A 15,869-nucleotide genomic window follows, 5' to 3' on the forward strand; every position below is an offset into this window, starting at 1 on the left:
GGGATATAACGTTAGCTCAGAGTAGAGTAATGGCTGACAATCCGGAGGTAAATAAACAAACGAGAGCTTCTGATTGGTGGTAAGAAGAAGAGGTGGGTGCAAGCCGTGGGACGTAATTGGCAGATCGACTTTCTGTCTCCGAATGTAACGTGACTACGTCACAGCCAAGAAAGGGAGCGCTGGATTTGTGAAAATCTCCCTGTTCCTAAACCACACGCTATCAGTTTTACCACAGTACTGGCAAAACGGGAGCGCAATCGCCCTTCATCCAAATCCACCCACACCGGATTTCTTTTAACCAAAAAATGTATTATATGTTATCGGAGCTATCAATAACGTTATCGAGTTTATCGGGATGACGTCATAATTGCTGATATCGGCCCGATAATTATCGTGCATCCCTAATCACATCACTCCTAGCTACACATACACACATACCTCATATCCCTCCTAGCTACACATACACTGCCTACGGAGCTAACAGAGTGTACCATCCATCTGCGACGCAACAGTGGCAGCAACAGTGGACACGGAGTAATGTTAACGTTATGTGGAGTTCATACTACACTACACGTATGAACTCGACATAACGGTAACGTTACTCCGTTTCCATGAAGTGTTTAATTAGCAGCAATCTGTTGTTGAGAATGTAACGTTAACCGGAAAACCGGAAATGGAATGCGAGGACAGGAAGCCATCATGAAGTCGGCTTCTGGCCCTTGTAGTCATATATATTGTAGTCTTTTAGTCTTATTAACTAAAAGATTTTAACAAAATAAAAAGCAGCAGCACTATTGGATAACTGAGTCATGTTTGCTATGTATTTCTTTCTTTAGGGGAGTAGGACATTTGTTTCACAGTTTTAGCATGTTTTATAGATGGCAGGTTACACAGGTTTTTGTTTTTAAGAGGGGGGGTTTGATTTGATTGAAGTTTATTTCAAGTATGCAACACAACAAACAAACATCAAGTACAGATATAGCCCTAAGCCGTTCAAATAATAAATGTATACATACATGTAAATAAATAAATAGTTACAATATGTAATCTAATCATCTAAATCTAATCTAATATATAATATAAAAAAAACGAAAGGCTAAAATGCTAAATATATAATCTAAGAATCCAATCATCTAAATCTAATATAAAAATGCTAAATGCATGAGTCTTTGTTCGCTTGCAAACTCAAATACTGTCTTGGTAAGCCTCATAATGAATTGTTTGGGGAAAAAAGGAAAAACATTGTGATGTGTATCGTGTATCGCCGAAAGGTCCGAAAATATCGTGATATCATATTTAGGCCATATCGCCCAGCCCTACCTCTCCCGGCTCCGCCAAATGATTTTTTTTATTTGCGCGTGATCTGAACCGTACGATACACAGACTCCCCGAACCGTGGGGGTCGTACCGTACGGTACACGGTTTGAATGTGTATCGTCCCACCCCTAGTAGCCAGAGCATCTGCTACTAGCTAACAGACTGGGTAGCAAGTGCAACAACGTCTAACGTCCGTGCGGATCCATGGGTGAACTCATTAGAGTAGGGTATATCTGCAGTGCCGCAGCCCCATACTCATTGAGCATAGAACTACTAATACTAATCTATACAATCACCTGTTGTTGAATAAATACTAGGGATGTCCCGATCCGATCACGTGATCGGAATCGGCGTCGATCACGTGCTTTTCAGAGTATCGGGGATCGGGAAAAAATAATAATAAAAATCGGCAGTCAAAAAAAGAAAAATTTTATTCAACAAACATGACCATGTCCACGTCTTAAACTCATACGGAGGCCTTAGTTTTGGTTTTAAATTACATATAATATATCATCATTAATGTATTTATTTTCACACAGGGCAGAATAATTATCCACAACAAACACATTCCCCTTTAATTTTCACCGTTGCTACAAACATTCCCTTTAATTTAGACGCTACACGCTACACGCGAGTCGCGACCACATCACAACAACAACACGTCGCTCCCGAAACACGGTTAATATCCACTGACTTGAGCAGCTAGACTTAATGTCAGAGGTTTGGAACTAAGCATTTTAAAATAGAAAGTCAAGCAAGTTGCAATGTTTGCAAGGAGGAGATTCCGCGTGGAGGAAAAACTCATGAAGCAGCAGGCTGGAGGCGAAGTTTTCAGACTAACTTTTCAACTGGAGGATAACGTTACGTCGGCGTTTCAGACCAGAATGGACCATTACGTAAGTCGAACACTGAATGTATACTAATGTGCAAACATATATTGAAACTTTTAATATTTCTCATATGAAGCAGAAGCCCATTTCTCAGGGTGAATGTAATAACAAAAGCCTCCGCTCTCGCGCCCTATTATAGGCAACAGATGGGCTTGTCTCACTCTGCCAGTTTCTGACAAAAATGCGTCAAAATTGATTACTAATGTGAAAGATCGAATCGGAAACGATCGGATCGATAGATATTTAAAATCATATGATCGGGATCGGATCGGAAGCAAAAAAAGGCGATCGGGACATCCCTAATAAATACCATTACTTTCTAGTTATTACTAAAAAAAAACAGTATAAAACAGTATATGTAGCTGTAATTCTTTTTTAAAAAAAGTATGATTTATATAATATACTTTTTTTTTTATGTATGCGCTGGTATCGGATCAGTATCGGTATGATTAGGTCTTGCTGCTTTTGTTTACGGAAGGACAATAATGTGGGAAAATATTTTATAGATTTGCCAATTAATTAAACTATTTGACGTTCTTCCATTACACGTTGGAGAATGTCCTGAGCCAAGGACAGCCCTACCAACCACAGCCAACATCTACCAGCAACTGGCTGATGGCAGTGTTTATTTCAAGATCTCTATTGGTATCACATCAGTCTTCAGCAAGTGGCTGGTAAACGCTCAGGAGGCCAGTGCCAATGTCTGTCCTGTGTCACCGCGGTAGCGTTTCCCCGTCACCCGTACAGCCATGCTGGACCACCTCATCTAGACATCTGCACAACAACCTTGTGCAAGCCGTGGTAAACTGATGGGGACAACGGGCTCGTCAGTGTGGAAATCGGAAGCGGAAAATTGGCAGATATGTGCTCCTAAAAAAAACGATTCTGTACAGAAAATGTAAGTTTTGGGGAGCTAAAAACAGGCAGCTGAAGTTGCTTAGCTTAAAAGTAGCTTTTAGATAAACTAAAGCATTAAAGCAGCGGCAGAGAGTGGATACTCGACTGGAAGAACCACCTTTTCCGCCATGGTTTTGCCAATATCATGTACTCCCAAGTAGGGCTGGGCGGCCCAAAATATCTTATTATCCTATCAGAGTTCTGCAGGTATAATGGTATGTGACTGTATAGTTTTCCAGTACAACTTACTAGGGGTGTTCAGAGAACATAATCAGATTCCATCATCATTACTAATACAAAATCAATTAGAAAATTCCAAGAAAACTTTATACATAAAAATGTATAATACATTGTAATTAATTATCCTCTAAAACAGACTAGTAAAAGACCCAATGATGTAGAATTAAAGCTTTTATCCAAAGTACAGCTTTAGTGCAACAACAGCCACTTAAAACCAGAACAGGGGCAGACATCTTGGGATCAAAATCCAAATTACCCCCAACCATCATCGTGCCGTGAACGTGCCATAGGAAACACGGCTCTGACCATGTTCATAGACCAACGCTCCGCGCCATGTAAGCCTATAACCCCATCCCCTGCTGCATCCCCCTCAGGGTTAAATTTAGACAGCTGAGAGGGGACCGTCTGGGTGTCAACTTACACCCTCCTCTCCCTCACTCGCACAAATGGTTACCCCTGCAAATGAAAACAACCACCACAGAGCCCTGTCAAACATTAGGGGTCAAATTGTTTCTCTATGTGGGTGATTCGTTTTCACACAACACGGATGCGTTTACTAAAACGTGTTTGTGTCATCTGGTCTGAAAACACAGCCAGGCATTTGGGGTAAAACAAAACAATAAAAAAAATAATCATGTTTGGCAAAAGGATACAATAATGGGAATGCCATTATTAGGTCATGACCATTAACAACCAATACACTATCGTAGATTAGTACGATAGTAGATTAGTACCAATAGTCGACCCAAGTTACCTCTGAGAATCAAAATAACTAGTTAAGAGTATAAACATCAAAACAAAAACAAAAAAAGAACTCCAGGCTAGCTTGGTTGTTTTGATATGGAAATGTGAGCCGCGGCCGCAGGGTGATAGTTTGACATCTGTGGTCAGTGTGTGCACAAAAACAAACGAGATTCTTCCGTTTACACTGTTGTTGTTGTTGTCCATCTATGATGCCAACGTGATCCGGGCACGACTGGAACACTCTCCGTTGACATAGTCACCACCACAGCGAGACGTGTCTAGACAAGCTGGCCGGTTGTTTTATCACAGCCGTGTGAATCGCGTAGCTTCGCTGGAGAGGCAGGGAGTCAGGGGTAGAACCCGGAGTGGAACAGCTACAACGTTATAACGTTAGCTTAAGGCTAGCTAGCCTTTGTTCAAAATAACGTCTCTCAGAAAACATCCAAACTAAACGCCACGGCTGAGATAACCGTTACAGGGATAACTATGGTCTGACCTACTTATCGATAGACATGTCGATCAAATAAAGACGAGTTCACAATGTCAACGTGTTTCTCGGGCTGTTGGGTCGTTTCGCTTCAGAGACGGGAGCAGACCTCGGGTTGTTCGGACAGCACGGCTCCCTTTGTGTCACCAGAGGCTCGGCGAGCCTGCTGGCTAACAGTTAGCTGCTGTGTCCACGTTAAAGACGCGGAGAAACAACACCGGGTTTGATATTAATAATAACTTATTAAAAAGGAACACGCCGAGATTATGGCCACAACGAATGTACCAATCCGACTATACGGTTACGTACCAAAAAGCTATCCGGCTGCCAGCTAGCCTAGATTAGCACACATGAACGGAATCGGATACGGACCGGCTAGCCTAGCTGTTGGCCAACAACAACCGCTCGCGGAGTTTTAAGATGGGCTAGTGGTCCGTATCCACTTCCATTCATGTGTGCTAAGCTCGCAGCCGGAGAGCTTTAAGATAGTGTCAAGACTCTGGAAGACGGTCAGCGCATTCCCCATGATGTTCCTTTACCGCCACAGTGTACCCCCTATAGTCCAGACTAGGTGATATAGCGCGGTGTGTGTGGAGGTGATTAAAAGTGAGAAGTTGTTGTTGAGTCAGAGTGTGGCCCTGGACGCGGAGCTCCCGTGTCGGCAGCATGCGAGCGGCCCGTTAGCACAATGCTACACAGTTAGCCTAGCATTAGCCGACGAGCTAACCCCGTCAGGCACGACGTGTGAATCGAAGCGAAATGGCGTCAACAAGTCACCCGATCGGTATCATCTGATCAAAAGAGAGTCGATCAAGCCGTTCAGACGGAGAACATACCGTTAATGTTGTGACAAGAGTTTTTGTGTGTCTTTACCTGCTAACACACTCCGCTCAGCCAGCAGCAGATGCCGTCACGTGACCCACCGCGCCGTTGTTCCAATGCCGAGGTGCGGAACCGGCCAATCAGAACCGGTCTGTGGAACACGTGGTCGTCGGACGTTGGTTTGCGTACGTGCGCGTTCCCGTCTGGCCCGTGCGCGAGAGCGAGATTTTAATTAATCAGTGCAAAGCTATGTTATAATTGATGATTCGTGTCAGAACTTGGAAATGCAAAACGTATAATTCCATGACTACTACAGTGGCTAGAGCCTTTACCTGTTTGATTGATTGATTGAAAACTTTATTAAAAGATTGCAGAATGGGTTTGATTGATTGATTGATTGAAAACTTTATTAACAGATTGCAGAATGGGTACAATACAGTACAGCTCAATACACACACAATTGTTAAGGGGATGCAGACCAGAGAAAGACTTTCGTCTTGTTTACATCAGGGTCCCCCATTTTCAATTCATCAGGACATATATGACATACATGACATACAGATAGTCAGTACTACTACATCTATACATTTATGACATACCAGATTTGCAAATACAGTACTGTTTGTGATACAGAAGGAGTCAGGAAAAGGGAGTATATACATTTCACGTAGAAACTGTACATTGGAGGAGGTTGGGTGGGGGGGGTTGGGTACACTGGGATATTGACAACCATACTGGGTAATCTACATTGGAGGTGGTTGGGGGGGGGGGGGGGGGGGGGGCACACAAGCAAAACTGTACATTGAGGGGGGGGGGGGGGGGCACTGTACAAACAAGCAAAATTGTACATTGGACTATTGACAAAACCATACTAGGTAAATGACTGTACATTGGCAAAACTGTACATTGAGGGGTGGGGGGAGGAGACACTGTACAAACAAACAAAATTGTACATTGGACTATTGACAAAACCATACTAGGTAAATTACTGTACATTGGAGGGGGTTGGGTTAGGATATTTACAGGGGCCAGTTTTGAATTGCAGTCTCCCGTAGGTGTCCCTTGAGAGAGGTTTTGAAAGTGGGTAGTGATCCACATTCCTTTAGGTGGGTAGGGCGTTCCACATTGATGTGGCATAATTGCGAAACGTGTTTAGTCCCTTATTTGAGCCGAATCTGGGTTTAACATGATTTGTGGAGCTCCCTCTGGTGTTGTGATCGTGGTATTCACTGACCTTTGGGAAGTATTTTGACATGTACATGGGTACCTTGGTCGTGTAGTGTATCTTGTAGACCAGGCCCATTGCAAGTTGCTGTACTCTGTCGTCTACTCTAAGCCATCCTAGGTTGTCAAAGTGGGCAGGGGTGAGGTGGGTTCTAGGAGTAAGGTCAAGTAGTAGTCTGACCAGTTTGTTTTGTGATGTTTGTAATCTTGTTTTTAGCGCCTTTGAGGTGCTTTGGTACCATGAGGTGCAAGCATAGTCGTAGTACCCCTGAATGAGTGCTCCTGCCAGAGTCTTCAGGGTATTCTTGTTTACCAGAGAGGAGATCCGGTACAAGAATCGAGTTCGTTGGTTGACTTTTTTTATTACATTGGATGCCATTTTGTCACAGGAGAGATTAGCCTCTAGGATGGAACCCAGGTAGGTAATTTCATCTTTCCTTGTGACAATATTGTCACCCACTGTAACTGAGAAGCCGTCGGTCTTGCTGAGTTTGTTATTTGAACCGAAGAGAATGGACTCTGTTTTGCCCATGTGTGTTTTGCCCATGTGTGACAAAATGGCAACCAATGTAATAAAAAAAAGTCAACCAACGAACAATATTCTTGTACCGGATCTCTTCTCTGGTAAACAAGAATGAATGAAAGACCCTCACCACCCCAACAACAGCCTGTTCAAGCTGCTGCGGTCAGGCAAACGCCTGCGAACACCAGTAACTAGGACAGAGAGACTTCGGCTCAGCTTCTTCCCCCAGGCCATCATCAGAGCCTTGAACACTGAACTCTCCACACACAAGCACACATGAGCACACACACAACACACACACTGTACACGCTCACACACTAGCAGCCACTTTAACATGAGCACACATGCACACACTCATGCTGTACACGCTCACACTTATGGTCACTTTACAAAAGGAAAGGTCACTTTAAGAATAGTATAGTATAACTTGAGATTGTATAATATAGCATTGTATAGCAGTGTACATAAAGACCCAGTGCCTCATCCGTAGCTAACAGTGTATTGCACTACCACAGGACCTAGCATGTCCTACCATGCTCTGTAAAAACTCATGTACAATGCAAAATGATAGAGAAGGGGGAAATGCAAACCCTACAAAAATTAAAGGAGAAATTTGGACTAGAAAACAGGGACCACTTCAGATATCTACAGGTTAGAGATTACTACAATAAAGAAATAAGAGGAGACAAGGACGAAGAACAGAATGGAATAATCGAGATGATAGTGTGGGCATACGAAGGGGGGAAAGGAAGGGTAATTTCAGCACTGTACCAGGCTATAATGAACAGCAAGGGACACACGACCGATTATATAAGGGAGAAATGGGAGAGAGAATTAGAGATAGAAATAACAGAGAAGGAATGGGGTAGCATATGCGAGGTACAGCACTCAACGACAGGATCAAGGGTATGGAAAGAATTTGGATGGAAAAACATAATCAGATTCTTTATAACCCCAGAGTTGAAGGGAAAGTATGCACCAACACAAAGGACATGCTGGAGGATGTGTGGGAAGGAGAGGGCAAATCACACACACATATTCTGGGGATGTCAGAAGCTGAAGGGGTATTGGGAGGAGATAGGGGAGGCAATGATCAGAATATTAGGATACAGGTTACCACAAACGGGACTGGTGCTTTACTTAGGGGACCTGACGCACGAGGGAATACAAGGGGGGGACAAGTATTTAATAAAGATAATGTTGATATCGGCCAGAAAAGCAATAACGAGACTGTGGTACAAAGAAGATCCACCGACAATAGCACAATGGGTAGGAATAGTAGAGGAGATACAGGATATGGAGAGGATAACACACATGCTGAGGCTAGAAGAGAAATTTGGGGAAAGATGGGGAAAGTGGGAGGACTATAAGGGGAACGAAAACGACATCACAGAGGAAGAAACAAATGCAACACAAGAGGGCGAAGGGTAAAGGAGGAAAGAGGTTCAAGGAGGGTCTCTGAACCCATGTCGCACATTTTTGCTTTAGTTAATATTTTCTATTTCTATTATTTGGGTATGACAATTGTTTTATGTTTTTTCAATTTATTATTTATGTCTGTGGAACTTTTGCTTAAGTCGGTATTTTTTATTTCTGTTATTGGGTATTAAAAAAATGTCTTTATTGTTTATGTCTGTTTAACGGTGTTGTACATTATGTCTATGTATTATGTACCTGGAAGACCGACTGATATGAAAATAATATTCAAAGATGATGTTGTTTGTATGCTTGTAATCCAAAAATGCAAATAAAAATTGAGTTTAAAAAAAAACCTCATGTACATATACCGATATGCCCTACTTTGATTACTTGTATTATTGCACAATGTCGTTCTATTGGATTCTTATTATATTTATATTATTATTATTGTATTATGCACAATCGCTGCAGGCAAGACCCCCCGCATTTCATTGTATACTTGTATGCCGTGACAATTAAAACTCTTGACTTGAAGAATACCCTAAAGACTCTGGCAGGAGGGGGCGGCTAGGTGGTGCAGTGGGCAAGGCACTCACCACCAATGCTGGAGACGCTGGGCTCGAGCCCAGCTCTCCACATTGTTTTCAGTTTGGCTGGTCGTCCGTACTAATACAATTGGCAGTATTAGGGGGAGGGAAAACTGAGGGGTGGGGATCGGACGTTGTGGACAGCGACTCCTACAGGTCGGTTGGTGCGCCTGCGCAGTAGAATCAAGAAGCGATGGGGGCGGCGCCCCTCCAAAGCGCAGACCCCTGACGCTGAAAGATCGCGCCGCGCAGGTGAAAAGATGCGACGGCTGCTACCTCGAGTATCGGAGGGGACTTGTGCTATGTATGGCTTCGTCCACATTGCAGCCGGCTTGTGGGAGGCAAGAAACAGCGTTCGAGACAGGGGAGGGTTGAAATTGGACGATACGAAAATTGGGATGGGAGAAAAAGTGGATCCAAAAAAAAATACTCTGGCAGGAGCACTTGTGGTAATATTGCCTTGGAATTTCATAATTAATATGTGTGAATAAATTGGAGAACCATAAATATAAAGCCAGATGTACCTTTCAATAGCAGAGTGGACTTAGTGGCTAAACAGTCTCAACTGTCAGTTGAGACAGCTGCATCAGATAACAGCTGCAACAGTTACTTCAACCCCCACTCAAGCAATGACTAAATTAGAGAACTAACGACACCTTCTCGAACTGACTGTATGTAAATGCTGATCAGAGAGAGCTGAGTTGACCACAAGGCAGACCAGTTTAGACTTGTTGAAGCATGGACACTAACTCACAAACAAAGTAATCGATTAATCAACTGTTTAGTATCAAAAGGTATCATATGATGTCTGGTATCAGTCTTAGAAAGCACTGACTGTACTTGGATGATATTAGACATCTATAGCCATATAGAAGGAATGTTAAAGTTATATATTATTCATTTAAGAGGAGATTTCTGTAGGGACAGACCCAATCAGGAAGACACTGACGGGGGCCACTAGCGTCCCCCTCTGGGTATTGAGTCAAGATCCACACGGGAGATCAAAGGGGGGGGGCAGCCAGCCTCCCCCCAGAGAAACCCAGAGGGAGGGGCTGCCAGCGCCCACAAGGACACCCCCCACAAGCAGACGCTGGATTGGACCAGCCATATGTATTATTGGCTAGAAATTATAGGATATAAGGCCCTACATAGGGTTATTCTGGAGCTCTCGGACCCAACCAGGGGTCTGGGGGCTCCCCCACCGCTTCGAAACCACCCAGAAACAACTGTGAACTGATTGCATTCTACGTGAGTAAAATCATGGGAAACACCAAATGGTTGTTTATAGATTAGAGTAATGTTGTACAGATCCCTGATCTGTAAACCAGATTTACTCATGTATAATGTGTACAGTAAACCATGTATGTTCAAATTATGTTAACCAAGTGACTGTTTGATGTGCAGTATTTAGGTTTGGGATGCAAACCTGATTGTGATATTTCTGTACAACAGACAGCTGTTAAGGTTATCTGATCATCTTTTGTATGTAGAAGTCAACCTTCTATTCACCTTGGACTCCTGGCTCTGATCAAATAAATCAGCTGAGTTGAACTACAATTCTGGTTTGTCTGGCGTACACGTTTTATTCTTCATCTGCATTAAGCCAGATGAGGAGACCAACCATTCTATCAAGTATGAATCTTTCCTCCTCCGTCCAGATAATCAATCTCATTGTAATTGTGCTACAATAACCTCAAATTATTGTAGGAAGTCTGTGGGATTTTACTACAGAAATGGTGCCGTGTTGCCCTACCCTTCGTGTCTCCCCCTGGAAAGGTGCGGTAGGGTCTTGTTATATGTATCATATCTGGATCTTGCTGTGTGTTGGGGACACGGGGCGAAGAGCTGGGGTGTTGCTGCGTTTGAAGTGATTAACGATGGGCTTGTTGTCTGAATGGATGAGGGAGAGGAGAAGGATGGAGGTTGGTTGTGTACGCCACTGTTTGGGGCCCGCGGTGAATATGGCGTCTGCATGCAGGGTTGGGGGTTGCGGTGGGAACAACTGGAGCGGTAAATGCAATATTATTAACAGTAGAGCTTTGTTTTGTCAGCCAGGACAACAAAGGCCAGCAACAATTTATCTTTATACTGAAAACAGACTGCTTTGTTTTGTCAGCCAGGACAACAAAGACCAGCTTTATGCTGAAAACAGACTATAACAACAACAACAATATCTTAGCTTGTGTGTCCGGAGGTATGACGATCGCGCTTGTTGTGCAGTGAACATGCAAACGTAGGCTTTTTGTGTTTGTGTGTTCATTCAGACACAGGAGGCCGGTCTCGGCCCAGCGGGCCACGGGGGTTAGTTAACTCGTATGGAATGTACGTTATGAACTATACGGGGGAGTTGCACCAAGAAGGGTGGTGGCGCACAGACTATCTGGTCATGTTGTGGAAGATAGCGTCGCATGACGGCAGGTAAAAGGCTTTTCTTGCTAGGAAGCACGGTTATTCTGTTGTATACGACAGGGGCGCGTTCTGAGTATATAATTGCCCTAAAATTATTCTCAGGAAGAGGGCGCAGGTAAGACGAGGAGATTTGACTGTTCTGAAATGGAAGGGGAGCTGGGTCCAAGGTGCATTGTGTCCCTGCTTGTAGTCACAGATAGCGGGACGGGGACCGTGAGTGGCGGGTCAGTATGGGCATAAATGCATCGGGCTAAGGGTTCTGTTACTATTTCAGAACATGTAAAGTCAAGTATGGTGAAAGGTTGTTAGACCCTGGCATGATCAGCGCAGGGGTCTGTGCGATTGCAGGATTAAAACGTAGTAGTTAATGGAAATGTAGGGTGCCGGCGTGTTCAGGGTGCGTAGTACGTTCTCTTGAGCGAAACCGGCCTGTTGATTAATTACGTTCGCTGTGATACAAAAACGATTCGGTCGAACTGGCTGATAAGTACTTAATGGTTTTGTTATGATATTTTAATGACCAACGGACATATTATGTTTGAGGCGAGTCCCTGCTGTTGGTTGGGGCTAGCTGGCTAGCTCTGTGGAAAAGTCCGCTGTGAAGCTGGGGACGTTACGATGGCGTTATGAGAGAATTGATTAAACACTGTGGCGGCGATTACAAGTAAGAGGCGGTTGAGACGCAGGGTGGCAAAATTGTGGCCGTTTTGAGGGTTATTATTAATGCGGTAACGTGGTAAATGATATTGAGGATTCGCTGCTTGGTGACGTCATGGTGTTGTGGAGAGTATGTAACGTTCGCGGTGCTATGGAGTGAGGCGGAGAAGGTAGGAGAAAGGGTTCGTGTTGAACTATGTGTGCGGCGTTGGTTGGTGTGAGTGTTTTAAAAATTATTTTCTGTTAGAGTGGTTGGCTATTTTAGGCTTGTGTGAATTGTTTATGCTTTGGATGGTACTGAGCGAATTGCGTGGATGAATGGATCTTGGAAAGCACGGCTTCCGTGAGGGCCTTGAACGTCGCATCAGAGCTGGCTAAGCTAGTTAGCTTGCGGGCTGTTGTTGTGTGGCGTTTGCGGGCGACATATGTTGCGTTTCGAGTTTTGAGAATGATGTTTGGGGAGGGGTAGAGAACGTGGCAGGTTATGAATGTCGGGGCATGTTATGAATGTGTGGCAGAATTTGGTTGTCGTAGCAACGTTATGGGGACAGTCGCAACGTTGGCCACTGCGCATGCGCGGTACAGCGTGGATCCATGCATTCGTAATTCATAATTCGCTCGGGGCCGGGGATAACGGGTAATTGTATATTGTACATTATAATGGACTCTGCATTATGTAAAATGGTTGTATTAGGTATATTGTACATTCTGTGGGTTGTAAACAATGTTCTGGGAGTGGGTTTGGTGGTGTTACTACAAATTATATAGGTGTAAGCATGTGGTGGGATGATTTAAAATACATGCCCTTAACTTACTTGTAATAAATGGGCAGTAAATATGTTACACAGGGGGAGTCTTTTCCAAGGCATATCGCTTGCGTCATATTTTGATTAAAGCGTCTACATTATAGTCACATGTCATCTGTATACAGTGGTAGGCGTTCCCAGAATATCCTGTTTACAGTTATCAGACATAGCATGGTGGGAACTTAACTGATAAATAATGTGCTTTTTAGGATGTACAAATGTGATTTGATTATTTTAAGATGTTTGTATGAGGGAAATCTTTAGTACACTGTTATTATGTGGACACAGGTCTCAGATTTATGGGAGATTATAATTTGTTGGTGGGGCCTTGTTGTCTGTGTAAGAAAGCAGTTTTGTTAGTACATTGGCGATTTAATACAAGTGCACGGGCTAAGACACATAACATTGTTAGTGGTTGGTTTACGTACGCACATTTTGATACAGGAATATTTTTATCCAAGGGGGGAGGAGTAGTTGATTGATTAAAAATAGTCACGTTTGTATATAGGAACATTCCTAAACCTGTTTACAACAATTGAGGCTTGGTGCACATTTAGGACTAACCACTATAAATGTTATGCTGAGATGAAACATGCTTACATGTAAAATGTTCTATAGTTGATAGCGTATTTCCAGTTTTTTAATTTGTGTAACGTGTACAATGGTAAGCTTGAGGATAATAATGTTGTGTTTTATGTAGCTTGATGTAAGATACTTGTTATAGCTTTGATAACGCTGGAGATTTAAATAGGATAATGTTTATATTATTTACTAAATGTTTTTGTAGTGGAATTTGATACAAGCCCGGTTGTGAAGCAGGATAATTTACTGATGCTTGTTTTAGATTGTTAAATCTTTAATACACTGTTGATATGGTTAGGACATGTGTTTATGCTTGTTTTAGATTGTTAAAATCTTTGATATAGTGTTAAAGTGTTGACACAAGCCTTCGACTTGTAGGATAATTTATTGATGGAGGCTTGCTGAAGATGACAAATTTTGACATGAGTGTTTTATTAATCCTTAATAATTTTATTAATTCAAAAACCTGGGGGCGCTTGCCTCTGGGAAGATGAGAAGTGTGATTAACCGTTTAATGATTTACAGATGAAGGGTTGTATTACCCAGGGGGGTAGGAATCCTTTTGAGGCGGGCCAATAGGCCAAAGGGGGGTCAGGATGTACAGCTGTTGTTTACAATGGCTGTTTGTTCTTTTATGACAGGATGACGTGAGATTAGATGCAACAGGAGAGAGAGGTGAAGATGCAAGAGAACAGTTATTTTTATGACAGGGGAAATGTTGAGACAGGAAGCGAGCTAATACAGGACACAGCTGGGTTAAGTGAGTGAGACAATCAAGAAAGTGGCATTCATTTGGGGTTATGACTTATGAAAGTTAACTGGTTGATAAGGGAATAATTTGAAACTGTCTGTGCACTGGACGGCAGGGATGGTTCTAAATTTAAGATGGGTCCAGTCCATCTTTGAAGTGAGGGTAGGAGTGTAGAAATTAAGTGTGAATTGTATTAGCCAGGGATGAGTGTAGCCAGATGAGAGAGTAGAAGAGATGAGCGCAGGGGAACTAACCCATTGTCGGTCTGTGGTTGATTAACGAGTGTATGAGAGAGATATATGTTTATAATATGAATGTTTTTATTTAAATTTAATTTTTGTATGTATGTGTGAGATTGAGATGTCCTTTAGTGAATGATTGAGCGGGGGATGGGGGCAAGGAGGCTTTGTCAACCCATTCACACACAGGCACACACACACACACCCATTCGCATTCACACACACACACACACACACACACACAGACACGCACACACACACACACACACGCACACACACAGACACACACACACACACACAGACACACACAGACACACATTCACACAATTTGGTCACACATGCATGCACACACGCCACTTAGCTTTCACTTAAGGTGGGACTAGTCTTAAAAATAACAAGATGTGTTTAGGTAAGGAGTGTATCGAACCACTTGGGTTATACCATTATCATTTGTTTCATATCATTTGTTTTACTGCATTTGATTTGATTTCTGTTGAATGTTTTGTAGGGATGAGGTATTGAATTTAAATTTTTAGATTTCTTTTCTATTTTTATCTATGATTGTGTGGCCTGAATGGGTGTGAATGGAGCCTGTAGAGGGTGACTGTGCTGGCTTGAAAGGTTTTAAATTTCTTTTCTTTTCTTTTTTAATAACCATTGAGGTGGTCTACATGTGACATCTGTTGGAATGTTTTTTTTTGATTATTTGCGTTTTGTTTGTTGTTTCTCTATGATCTGGGGAGAGGACGGTTGGAGCGTGAGATACATTGGATCAGATCAATGGCAGTTAAGTGGTCCCATTACGTTTTGCATAATGATTAACCATTTGGCGTCTCTTGAGAAATATTTGACATATTGTATAAGGAAAATTTGTTCTGTGTTTTTGTTCCCTTGCAGTTCTGTCGGAGAGGGAGGATGGACCATCACGAGTGGGGGGAACATGGGGAAAATGTGTAGGAATACATTTCATTAGATTATGACACGATGGTGTGACCCGTTCAGTCAGTTCCTGTGGGAGATTGTTGGATTATGGAGAGAGGTCGCTTGGGACTCTACCCCTCCTTCAATATAAGCCCCGAATACAAAGGCCGGAGGTTGAGACATACCTCCAGACTGACGGAGTCGTTCGTCTGTAGATCCATGGAAATACAGTCATGGGACAGAATATGACGAGGTCCAGGCCTAAAAACAGTGGCTTCAGCTGAGGCTGGCCGACATGGGGTGGAGGGGGGGGGGGGGGGGGGCGAAAACGGTCGGAGACTGTGCAACCAAAGC

General features: G+C 43.1%; 1 protein-coding gene across 2 annotated transcripts in view; it reads right to left on the reverse strand.

Moving 5' to 3' along the window:
- Window positions 1-5,507, reverse strand: part of LOC311223915 (ubiquitin-associated protein 2-like) — a 112,314-nt gene extending 106,807 nt beyond the window's left edge. For both annotated transcript variants that reach the window (XM_084308684.1, XM_084308683.1), the window contains exon 1: window positions 5,449-5,507. The gene's annotated coding sequence lies outside the window, so the exon portion shown is untranslated. The remainder of the gene's footprint in view (window positions 1-5,448) is intronic.
- Between the last annotated feature and the right edge of the window lie 10,362 nt (window positions 5,508-15,869).

This window comes from Notolepis coatsorum, assembly GCF_963971535.1.
Source record: "Notolepis coatsorum genome assembly, chromosome: 2".
NCBI lineage: Eukaryota > Metazoa > Chordata > Actinopteri > Aulopiformes > Paralepididae > Notolepis > Notolepis coatsorum.